Source organism: Bombina bombina, chromosome 5 (genome assembly GCF_027579735.1).
Source record: "Bombina bombina isolate aBomBom1 chromosome 5, aBomBom1.pri, whole genome shotgun sequence".
NCBI classification, from domain to species: domain Eukaryota; kingdom Metazoa; phylum Chordata; class Amphibia; order Anura; family Bombinatoridae; genus Bombina; species Bombina bombina.
In genome coordinates, this window is record NC_069503.1 from 682,525,488 (window position 1) to 682,538,032 (window position 12,545).

The 12,545-nt window shown below is 44.4% G+C and overlaps 1 protein-coding gene across 1 annotated transcript in view; it reads left to right on the plus strand.

The window, feature by feature from the left end:
• Window positions 1–11,890: 11,890 nt before the first annotated feature.
• The window catches only part of LOC128660698 (leukocyte elastase inhibitor), a 95,080-nt gene continuing 94,425 nt past the window's right edge, over window positions 11,891–12,545 (plus strand). Inside the window, exon 1 of the mRNA XM_053714657.1 lies at window positions 11,891–12,022. The gene's annotated coding sequence lies outside the window, so the exon portion shown is untranslated. The remainder of the gene's footprint in view (window positions 12,023–12,545) is intronic.

Consider the following 12,545-nt stretch of genomic DNA (forward strand, 5'->3'; position numbering starts at 1 on the left):
GTAACAGTAGTGTAAATTTAATAAAAAAACTTTTTTGACTGTGAAACATCAGTCTGCTTGTGTAATCTAATTGCAGTTGCCTGCCTGCCAGCGTGTGTGCCAGGCCCACTTGCTCAGTGTCACCACTCATATCTGGTGTAACAGTAGTGTAAATTTAAAAAAAAAAAACTTTTTTGACTGTGAAACATCAGTCTGCTAGTGTAATCTAATTGCAGTTGCCTGCCTGCCAGCGTGTGTGCCAGGCTCACAGCGCATACTGTGCCCACTTGCCCAGTGCCACCACTCATATCTGTTGTAACAGTAGTGTAAATTTAAAAAACAACTTTTTTGACTGTGAAACATCAGTCTGCTAGTGTAATCTAATTGCAGTTGCCTGCCTGCCAGCGTGTGTGCCAGGCTCACAGCGCATACTGTGCCCACTTGCCCAGTGCCACCCCTCATATCTGGTGTAACAGTAGTGTAAATATAAAAAAACAACTTTTTTGACTGTGAAACATCAGTCTGCTAGTGTAATCTAATTGCAGTTGCCTGCCTGCCAGCGTGTGTGCCAGGCCCACTTGCCCAGTGCCACCACTCATATCTGTTGTAACAGTAGTGTAAATTAAAAAAAAAAAACTTTTTTGACTGTGAAACATCAGTCTGCTTGTGTAATCTAATTGTAGTTGCCTGTCTGCCAGCATGTGTGCCAGGCTCACAGCGTATACTGTGCCCACTTGCCCAGTGCCACCACTCATATCTGGTGTAACAGTAGTGTATATTAAAAAAAAAAAATTTGGACTGTGAAACATCAGTCTGCTTTTTTGTGTCAGGCTCACAGCGTATACTGTGCCCACTTGCCCAGTGCCACCACTCATATCTTGTTTAATAGTAGTGTAAGTGTACATTTAAAAACAAAAAAAAACTTTTTGGACTGTGAAACATCAGCCTGCTTTTTTGTGTCAGGCTCACAGCTTATACTGGGCCCACTTGCCCAGTGCCACCACTCATATCTTGTTTAATAGTAGTGTAAGTGTACATTTAAAAAAAAAAAAATTTGGACTGTGAAACATCAGTCTGCTTTCTTGTGTCAGGCTCACAGCGTATACTGTGCCCACTTGCCCAGTGCCACCACTCATATCTTGTTTAATAGTAGTGTAAGTGTACATTTAAAAACAAAAAAACTTTTTGGACTGTGAAACATCAGTCTGCTTTTTTGGGTCAGGCTCACAGCTTATACTGGGCCCACTTGCCCAGTGCCACCATTCATATCTTGTTTAATAGTAGTGTAAATGTACATTTAAAAACAAAAAAAACTTTTTGGACTGTGAAACATCAGTCTGCTTTTTTGTGTCAGGCTCACAGCTTATACTGTGCCCACTTGCCCAGTGCCACCATTCATATCTTGTTTAATAGTAGTGTAAATGTACATTTAAAAACAAAAAAACTTTTTGGACTGTGAAACATCAGTCTGCTTTTTTGTGTCAGGCTCACAGCTTATACTGGCCCCACTTGCCCAGTGCCACCACTCATATCTTGTTTAATAGTAGTGTAATTGTACATTTAAAAAAATAAAAACTTTTTGGACTGTGAAACATCAGTCTGCTTTTTTGTGTCAGGCTCACAGCGTATACTGTGCCCACTTGCCCAGTGCCACCACTCAAATCTTATTTAATAGTAGTGTAAGTATACATTTAAAAACAAAAAAAAACTTTTTGGACTGTGAAACATCAGTCTGCTTTTTTGGGTCAGGCTCACAGCTTATACTGGGCCCACTTGCCCAGTGCCACCACTCATATCTTGTTTAATAGTAGTGTAAGTGTACATTTAAAAAAATAAAAACTTTTTGGACTGTGAAACATCAGTCTGCTTTTTTGTGTCAGGCTCACAGCATATACTGTGCCCACTTGCCCAGTGCCACCACTCATATCTTGTTTAATAGTAGTGTAAGTGTACATTTAAAAACAAAAAAACTTTTTGGACTGTGAAACATCAGTCTGCTTTTTTGGTGTCAGGCTCACAGCTTACACTGGGCCCATTTGCCCAGTGCCACCACTCATATCTTGTTTAATAGTACAGGGAGTGCAGAATTATTAGGCAAGTTGTATTTTTGAGGATTAATTTTATTATTGAACAACAACCATGTTCTCAATGAACCCAAAAAACTAATTAATATCAAAGCTGAATAGTTTTGGAAGTAGTTTTTAGTTTGTTTTTAGTTATAGCTATTTTAGGGGGATATCTGTGTGTGCAGGTGACTATTACTGTGCATAATTATTAGGCAACTTAACAAAAAACAAATGTATACCCATTTCAATTATTTATTTTTACCAGTGAAACCAATATAACATCTCAACATTCACAAATATACATTTCTGACATTCAAAAACAAAACAAAAACAAATCAGTGACCAATATAGCCACCTTTCTTTGCAAGGACACTCAAAAGCCTGCCATCCATGGATTCTGTCAGTGTTTTGATCTGTTCACCATCAACATTGCGTGCAGCAGCAACCACAGCCTCCCAGACACTGTTCAGAGAGGTGTACTGTTTTCCCTCCTTGTAAATCTCACATTTGATGATGGACCACAGGTTCTCAATGGGGTTCAGATCAGGTGAACAAGGAGGCCATGTCATTAGATTTTCTTCTTTTATACCCTTTCTTGCCAGCCACGCTGTGGAGTACTTGGACGCGTGTGATGGAGCATTGTCCTGCATGAAAATCATGTTTTTCTTGAAGGATGCAGACTTCTTCCTGTACCACTGCTTGAAGAAGGTGTCTTCCAGAAACTGGCAGTAGGACTGGGAGTTGAGCTTGACTCCATCCTCAACCCGAAAAGGCCCCACAAGCTCATCTTTGATGATACCAGCCCAAACCAGTACTCCACCTCCACCTTGCTGGCGTCTGAGTCGGACTGGAGCTCTCTGCCCTTTACCAATCCAGCCACGGGCCCATCCATCTGGCCCATCAAGACTCACTCTCATTTCATCAGTCCATAAAACCTTAGAAAAATCAGTCTTGAGATATTTCTTGGCCCAGTCTTGATGTTTCAGCTTGTGTGTCTTGTTCAGTGGTGGTCGTCTTTCAGCCTTTCTTACCTTGGCCATGTCTCTGAGTATTGCACACCTTGTGCTTTTGGGCACTCCAGTGATGTTGCAGCTCTGAAATATGGCCAAACTGGTGGCAAGTGGCATCTTGGCAGCTGCACGCTTGACTTTTCTCAGTTCATGCGCAGTTATTTTGCGCCTTGGTTTTTCCACATGTTTCTTGCAACCCTGTTGACTATTTTGAATGAAACGTTTGATTGTTCGATGATCACGCTTCAGAAGCTTTGCAATTTTAAGAGTGCTGCATCCCTCTGCAAGATATCTCACTATTTTTGACTTTTCTGAGCCTGTCAAGTCCTTCTTTTGACCCATTTTGCCAAAGGAAAGGAAGTTGCCTAATAATTATGCACACCTGATATAGGGTGTTGATGTCATTAGACCACACCCCTTCTCATTACAGAGATGCACATCACCTAATATGCTTAATTGGTAGTAGGTTTTCGAGCCTATACAGCTTGGAGTAAGACAACATGCATAAAGAGGATGATGTGGTCAAAATACTCATTTGCCTAATAATTCTGCACTCCCTGTAGTGTGTGTACATTTAAAAAAATAAAAACTTTTTGGACTGTGAAACATCAGTCTGCTTTTTTGTGTCAGGCTCGCAGCGTATACTGTGCCCACTTGCCCAGTGCCACCACTCATATCTTGTTTAATAGTAGTGTAAGTGTACATTTTGAAAAAAATGACAGGCAGAGGCAGGCCACCCCGCAGGTGCCGTCGTGGTCGTGGTGCTGGGATTCCCTTTGGCCCTAGAATAATGCCCAGTGTTCAGAGGCCACGTCCCATGAACTCAAAAAGTTCTGAGGCGGACATACTTGACTTTTTAACACAGGACACCCAATCTTCTATAGCTTCCGCTCCGAACCTTGACGCACCATCCTCCTCCAGCTTATCTTCGGGCACCTCTCAAGTTACCACTCACCTGCCTGCCGCCACGACCAACACTAGCACCACAGCCGCTTCACTTGATGTGTCAGAGGAGTTATTTACACATCAGTTGGAAGAAATGAGTGATGCGCAACCATCATTGACAGAGGATGTAGATAACAGTGATATGTCTCAATCAGGCAGCATTACAGACATGGACGTACAGTGTGATGATGATGATGATGTTGTATCCGCTGCTGCTTCCTTTGTTGATTTGTCAGATACAAGTGAAGCGGTTGATGATGACGATGCGTCCGTGGATGTCACGTGGGTGCCCGCTAGAAGAGAAGAAGAACAGGGGGAAAGTTCAGATGGGGAGACAGAGAGGAGGAGGAGGAGACAAGTTGGAAGCAGGGGGAGGTCGTCGCAAGGAGCTAGTGGCACAGTCAGACAGCATGCATCGGCACCTGGGGTCAGCCAGACAGCACGCCAATCAACGCATGCTGTTGTCACCACCAGAATGCAGTCATCGCAGAGCTCAGCAGTGTGGCATTTTTTGTGTGTGTCTGCCTCTGACAACAGCGATGCCATTTGCAACCTGTGCCAAAAGAAACTCAGTCGTGGGAAGTCCAACATCCACCTAGGTACAACTGCTTTGCGAAGGCACATGTTCGCACATCACAAACGCCTATGGGATCAACACATGAGTAGAAGCAGCACGCAAACTCAAAGCCGCCATCCTCCTCCTAGTCCAGCATCTTCAGCCACATCAACCACTGCTGTCCTCCTTGCCCCCTCTCAACCATCCGCCACTCCGTCTCTCTTCCGGAGCAGTTCCTGCTCATCTGCCCACAGTCAAGTGTCTGTCAAGGACATGTTTGAGCGTAAGAAGCCAATGTCACAAAGTCACCCCCTTGCCCGGCGTCTGACAGCTGGCTTGTCTGAACTCTTAGCCCGCCAGCTTTTACCATACAAGCTGGTGGAGTCTGAGGCGTTCAAAAAATTTGTAGCTATTGGGACACCGCAGTGGAAGGTACCCGGCCGAAATTTCTTTGCACAAAAGGCAATCCCCAACCTGTACTCGATTGTGCGAAAGGAAGTAATGGCATGTCTGGCACACAGTGTTGGGGCAAGGGTCCATATGACCACTGATAGCTGGTCTGCAAAGCATGGTTAGGGCAGGTATATCACCTACACTGCGCATTGGGTAAACCTGCTGACGGCTGCCAAGCATGGAATGCGTGGCTCTGCAGAGGAGGAGTTGGTGACACCGCCACGACTTGCAGGCAGGCCTGCTGCCACCTCCTCTACTCCTCCTACTCCATCCTCTTCCATAACCTCCTCTACTGAGTCCTCTTCTGCTGCTGCTGCGTCTTGCTCCACATCAACGTCACCCCCCCAGCTCCGCAGGTACTATTCCACATCCCGGATACGGCAGTGTCACGCCATCTTGGGGTTGACTTGCCTGAAAGCAGAGAGTCACACCGGACCAGCACTCCTGTCCGTCCTGAATGCACAGGTGGATCAGTGGCTGACTCCGCACCAACTGGAGATCGGCAAAGTGGTTTCTGACAACGGAAGTAATTTGGTGGCGGCATTGAAATTGGGCAAGTTGACACATGTGCCGTGCATGGCACATGTGTGTAATCTGATCGTACAACGCTTTGTGCATAAGTACCCAGGCTTACAGGACGTCCTGAAGCAGGCCAGGAAGGTGTGTGGCCATTTGAGGCATTCCTACACGGCCATGGCGCACTTTTCCGATATCCAGCAGCGAAACAACATGCCAGTGAGGCGCTTGATTTGCGACAGCCCGACACATTGGAATTCAACACTCCTAATGTTCGACTGCCTGCTCCAACAAGAAAAAGCCGTTAACAAGGACAGCCTCTGCGGAGCTGGGAATTTTTTTGCCATGTTACTGGGCGCTCATGCGCAATGCCTGTAGGCTCATGCGTCCTTTTGAGGAGGTGACAAACCTAGTCAGTCGCACCGAAGGCACCATCAGCGACATCATACCATTTGTTTTCTTCCTGGAGCGTGCCCTGGGAAGAGTGCTGGATCAGGCCGTAGATGAGCGTGAAGAGGAAGAGGAAGAGTTGTGGTCACCATCACCACCAGAAACAGCCTTATCAGCATCGCTTGCTGGACCAGCGGCAATGCTGGAAGAGGATTGTGAGGAAGAGGAGTCAGAGGAGGAATGTGGCTTTGAGGAGGAGGAAGAAGACCAACCACAACAGGCATCCTAGGGTGCTTGTTGTCACCTATCTGGTACCCGTGGTGTTGTACGTGGCTGGGGGGAAGAACATACCTTCAGTGAGATCACTGAGGACGAGGAACGGGACATGAGTAGCTCGGCATCCAACCTTGTGCAAATGGGTTCTATCATGCTGTCGTGCCTGTTGAGGGACCCTCGTATAAAAAAGCTAAAGGAGAACGACCTGTACTGGGTGTCCACGCTACTAGACCCCCGGTATAAGCATAAAGTGCCTGAAATGTTACCAAACTACCACAAGTCGGAAAGGATGCAGCAGTTCCAAAATAAATTAAAAAGTATGCTTTACACAGCGTATAAGGGTGATGTCACAGCAGAACGGGAATCTAACAGGGGAAGAGCTGAAAGTAATCCTCCGACTCCCACGACCACGCCGGCAAGGACAGGACGCTTTACAGACGTGTTGTTGATGGAGGACATGCGGAGCTTTTAAACTCCTATGCATCGCCACAGCCCTTCGGGGTCCACCCTCAGAGAACGACTCGACCGACAGGTAGCAGACTACCTCGCCTTAACTGCAGATCTCGACACTCTGAGTAGCGATGAACCCCTTGACTACTGGGTGTGCAGGCTTGACCTGTGGCCTGAGCTATCCCAATTTGCGGTAGAACTTCTGGCCTGCCCCTCTTCAAGTGTCCTGTCAGAAAGGACCTTCAGTGCAGCAGGAGGTATTGTCACTGAGAAGAGAAGTCGCCTAGGTCAAAAAAGTCTAGATTACCTCACCTTTATTAAGATGAATGAGGGATGGATCCCGAAGGGACTGACATTGGGCGATACATTCGAGTAAAAAAGGCCTGATGAGATGAGCTGCCTTGGGCTAAAAATGGTCCACACACTGCTGTATTGTATCTTCGAATGCCGGATGACTTGCGTGACTTATCCGCCACCAACTAGGGTTCAAGCCGCAATGTTTTAGGGCACTTTCTGCCTGGGAAACAAACATCAATTTTTCTGGCCTGCAACAATACCTAATTTTTCAGGCATGTGTACATGCCAAATTTTTCTGGCCTCTGGTGCTGCACTGTGGCTTCAAAAACCAAACAAAAAAAAAGGCACTTAACAGGGATTAAACTGATAGGAATAGTACTACTTAACACACCACTCCTATCTGGTGGCACATTAGATTGCATGCGCAGTGCCCCAAATTTGAAGTAGGAGGACCGACCAAGCATCTTTTTCCATCTCCCGGTTCCTAAAATCCATGCCATATACACGTTCCCTGGCGCCGCAACTGCCTCTGGGAACCTTACCATGGGTCCCAGCCCGCACGTCTTGTAATTCTCTGTCTGGGAAATTATATATCTATTAAATCTATCTATTTATCTATCAAATCTATCTATCTATCTATCGTATCTATCAAATGTATATTGCATCTATTGATCTATATATCTAATCTATGTATATATCTATCTATCTATCTATCTATCAAATCTATCTATCTCGTGGCCGGACTGTTTTTTGACAGCCACTTGTGTTTCGGCCAAATATCCGTCGGCCAAATGTCCGTCTGCCAAATGTCCGTCGGCTAAAAGTCCGGCCATGATTGCACGCGCAGTGCCCCAAATTTGAAGTAGGAGGACCGACCAAGCATCTTTTTCCATCTCCCGGTTCCTAAAATCCATGCCATATACACATCCCCTGATAGGGGGCGTAACAGGTATTAAACTGATCAGAATAGTACTACTTAACACACCACTCTTATCTGGTGGCACAGTAGATTGCACTCGCAGTGCCCCAAATTTGAAGTAGGAGGACCGACCAAGCATCTTTTTCCATCTCCCGGTTCCTAAAATCCATGCCATATACACGTCCCCTGGCGCCGCAACTGCCTCTGGGAACCTTACCATGGGTCCCAGCCCGCACGTCTTGTAATTCTCTGTCTGGGAAATTATCTATCTATCAAATCTATCTATCTATCAAATCTATCTATCTATCTATCTATCGTATCTATCAAATGTATATTGCATCTATTGATCAATCTATCTAATCTATGTATCTATCTATCTATCAAATCTATCTATCTCGTGGCCGGACTGTTTTGTGATAGCCACTTGTGTTTTGACCAAATGTCCATCTGCCAAATGTCCGTCGGCTAAAAGTCCGGCCACGATTGCACGCGCAGTGCCCCAAATTTGAAGTAGGAGGACCGACCAAGCATCTTTTTCCATCTCCCGGTTCCTAAAATCCATGCCATGGGTCCCAGCCCGCACGTCTTGTAATTCTCTGTCTGGGAAATTATATATCTATTAAATCTATCTATTTATCTATCAAATCTATCTATCTATCTATCTATCGTATCTATCAAATGTATATTGCATCTATTGATCTATATATCTAATCTATGTATATATCTATCTATCTATCAAATCTATCTATCTCGTGGCCGGACTGTTTTTTTGACAGCCACTTGTGTTTCGGCCAAATATCCGTCGGCCAAATGTCCGTCTGCCAAATGTCCGTCGGCTAAAAGTCCGGCCATGATTGCACGCGCAGTGCCCCAAATTTGAAGTAGGAGGACCGACCAAGCATCTTTTTCCATCTCCCGGTTCCTAAAATCCATGCCATATACACATCCCCTGATAGGGGGCGTAACAGGTATTAAACTGATCAGAATAGTACTACTTAACACACCACTCTTATCTGGTGGCCAAATTTTTCTGGCCTCTGGTGCTGCACTGTGGCTTCAAAAACCAAACCAAAAAAAAGGCACTTAACAGGGATTAAACTGATAGGAATAGTACTACTTAACACACCACTCCTATCTGGTGGCACATTAGATTGCATGCGCAGTGCCCCAAATTTGAAGTAGGAGGACCGACCAAGCATCTTTTTCCATCTCCCGGTTCCTAAAATCCATGCCATATACATGTCCCCTGGCGCCGCAACTGCCTCTGGGAACCTTACCATGGGTCGCAGACTGCAAGTCTTGTAATTCTCTGTCTGGGAAATTATCTATCTATCAAATCTATCTATTTATCTATCAAATCTATCTATCGTATCTATCAAATGTATATTGCATCTATTGATCTATCTATCTATCTAATCTATGTATCTCTCTATCAAATCTATCTATCTCGTGGCCGGACTGTTTTGTGACAGACACTTGTGTTTCGGCCAAATGTCTGTCGGCAAAATGTCCGTCTGCCAAATTTCCATCGGCTAAATGTCCGGCCATGATTGCACGCGCAGTGCCCCAAATTTGAAGTAGGAGGACCGACCAAGCATCTTTTTCCATCTCCCGGTTCCTAAAATCCATGCCATATACACGTCCCCTAATAGGGGGCGTAACAGGTATTAAACTGATCAGAATAGTACTACTTAACACACCACTCTTATCTGGTGGCACTGTAGATTGCACGCGCAGTGCCCCAAATTTGAAGTAGGAGGACCGACCAAGCATCTTTTTTCATCTCCCGGTTCCTAAAATCCATGCCATATACACGTCCCCTGGCGCCGCAACTGCCTCTGGGAACCTTACCATGGGTCCCAGACCGCACGTCTTGTAATTCTCTGTCTGGGAAATTATCTATCTATCAAATCTATCTATTTATCTATCAAATCTATCTATCTATTTATCTATCTATCTATCTATCGTATCTATCAAATATATATTGCATCTATTGATCTATATATCTAATCTATGTATCTATCTATGAAATCTATCTATCTCGTGGCTGGACTGTTTTGTGACAGCCACTTGTGTTTCGGCCAAATGTCCGTCGGCCAAATGTCCGTCTGCCAAACGTCCGTCGGCTAAAACTCCGGCCACGATTGCACGCGCAGCGCCCCAAATTTGAAGTAGGAGGACCAACCAAGCATCTTTTCCATCTCCCGGTTCCTAAAATCCATGCCATATACACGTCCCCTGGTGCCGCAACTGCCTCTGGGAACCTTACCATGGGTCCCAGCCCGCACGTCTTGTAATTCTCTGTCTGGGAAATTATCTATCTATCAAATCTATCTATCTATCGTATCTATCAAATGTATATTGCATCTATTGATCAATCTATCTAATCTATGTATCTATCTATCTATCAAATCTATCTATCTCGTGGCCGGACTGTTTTGTGATAGCCCCTTGTGTTTTGACCAAATGTCCATCTGCCAAATGTCCATCGGCTAAAAGTCCGGCCACGATTGCACGTGCAGTGCCCCAAATTTGAAGTAGGAGGACCGACCAAGCATCTTTTTCCATCTCCCGGTTCCTAAAATCCATGCCATATACACATCCCCTGATAGGGGGCGTAACAGGTATTAAACTGATCAGAATAGTACTACTTAACACACCACTCTTATCTGGTGGCACAGTAGATTGCACGCGCAGTGCCCCAAATTTGAAGTAGGAGGACCGACCAAGCATCTTTTTCCATCTCCCGGTTCCTAAAATCCATGCCATATACATGTCCCCTGACGTAACAGGGATTAAACTGATAAGAATAGTACTACTTAACACACCTTATAATAACGCAGAGAGAGGCAACGCAGAGAGAGGAGTCTGAAGAAGAGGAGTCAGAGGAGGAAGGTGGCTTTGAGGAGGTGGAAGACCAAACACAGCAGGCGTCCCAGGGGGCTTGTTGTCACCTTTCGGGGACACTTGGTGTTGTACATGGCTGGGTGGAGGAAGAGACCTTCAATGCCATCAGTGAGGACAAGGAACGGGACATGGCTAGCTTGGTATCCAACCTTGTGCAAATGGGGAGTTTGCGGTTGTGCAAATGGACTGTTTGCGGTTGTTTACGGTGCGTTAAACGGGGAGTTTGGTCTGTCACTTTGAAGCGGGCGTAACCCTTACACTACCTGATCGATACAACATCATACCTGATGTTTTAAAGCACGTTATTCCAAACAATTTTGGAATGTTAGGTGATTTATGCCCTTTATGGATTAAAACCAGACTCTGCATCAACTATGTAATTTTACGTGGGAGTTTTGCCATGGGTCCCCCTCCGGCATGCCACAGTCCAGGTGTTAGTACCCTTGAAACAACTTTTCCATCACTATTGTGGCCAGAAAGAGTCCCTGTGGGTTTTAAAATTCGCCTGCCTATTGAAGTCAATGGCGGTTCACCCGGTTCGCGAACAGTTGTGGACGTTTGCGTTCGCCGTTCGCGAACGGAAAATTTTAAGTTTGCGACATCACTAATGCTAATTTCTAAGCCTTTGAGGGCTGCCTCTTATCACATGCTTTTTAAATCTCTTTTCAACACAAAGAGACAGAAAGTACACGTGGGCCATATAGATAACACTGTGTTCAGGCACAGGGGGTTATTTAAGATTTAGCACAAACCAATGCTAGATTTAAGACAATAGATAATAACAAGTCACAGTCATGTGATCAGGGGGCTGGAAGAAGGTTCCTAGATACAAGGTAATCACAGAGGTAAAAAGTACATTAATATAACACTGTTGGTTGTGCAAAACTGGGGAATGGGTAATAAAGGGATTATCTATCTTTTAAAACAATAAAAATTCTATGGTAGACTGTCCCTTTAACATTTCTTTTTTAGAGCTGGGTTTATATCTTTGAGAAGATAAAATGATTATAACTTGGTAATTGTGCCCTCTTGTTGACCTAATGTGAGGCGCACCTAGACTTCAGTACACATAGATCTATGTTCTTATCATTTCTTAATGACACCCACGCTGTAAGCCCTTCCCCTCTCACTCTTTCCTCGTTTCCTCACTGCTTCTCATGCCTGTGACGTCTACATATCTCACAGTGATCTGCAGACACTATCCACCCATACACAGCTGGAACAGTTCTGAAAGAAAACTAAGAAAAAGCCCCACAAGGTAAGACTATTATTCCCTCCCTAATGCTAGTTGCTAAAAACAAGCTTGCAGCAGCTCTAGCAGTTACAGACTTGCCTCAGGGCAAGCTAGCTTCCGTGTGCAGCTTCCTGGTATGTGGTCTGTATGTTCAGTGCTTCTCAGCAAGCATCTAACAGATTATATTAAAGTGATGTGCCTTGCCAGCAGCGTGAAGCAACAACAGTATGTATATATATATATATATATATATATATATATATATATACACAGTATATATATATATATATATATATATATATATATATAACACACAGTGTTTTAAACTAATTACTTTTTATTAACTGCTGTGGTTAATAAATGCACAGTCAGGTTAAAACAATGTAATTGTAATAACATATTAAAGGGACAGTAAAGTCCAAACTAAACTTTTGTGATTCAGATAGGGCAAGTTATTTTAAACAACTTTCCAATTTACTTTTAGCATCAAATTTGCTTTTTTCTCTTGGTATTTTTTGTTAAAGGCTAAACCTAGGTAGGCTCATAG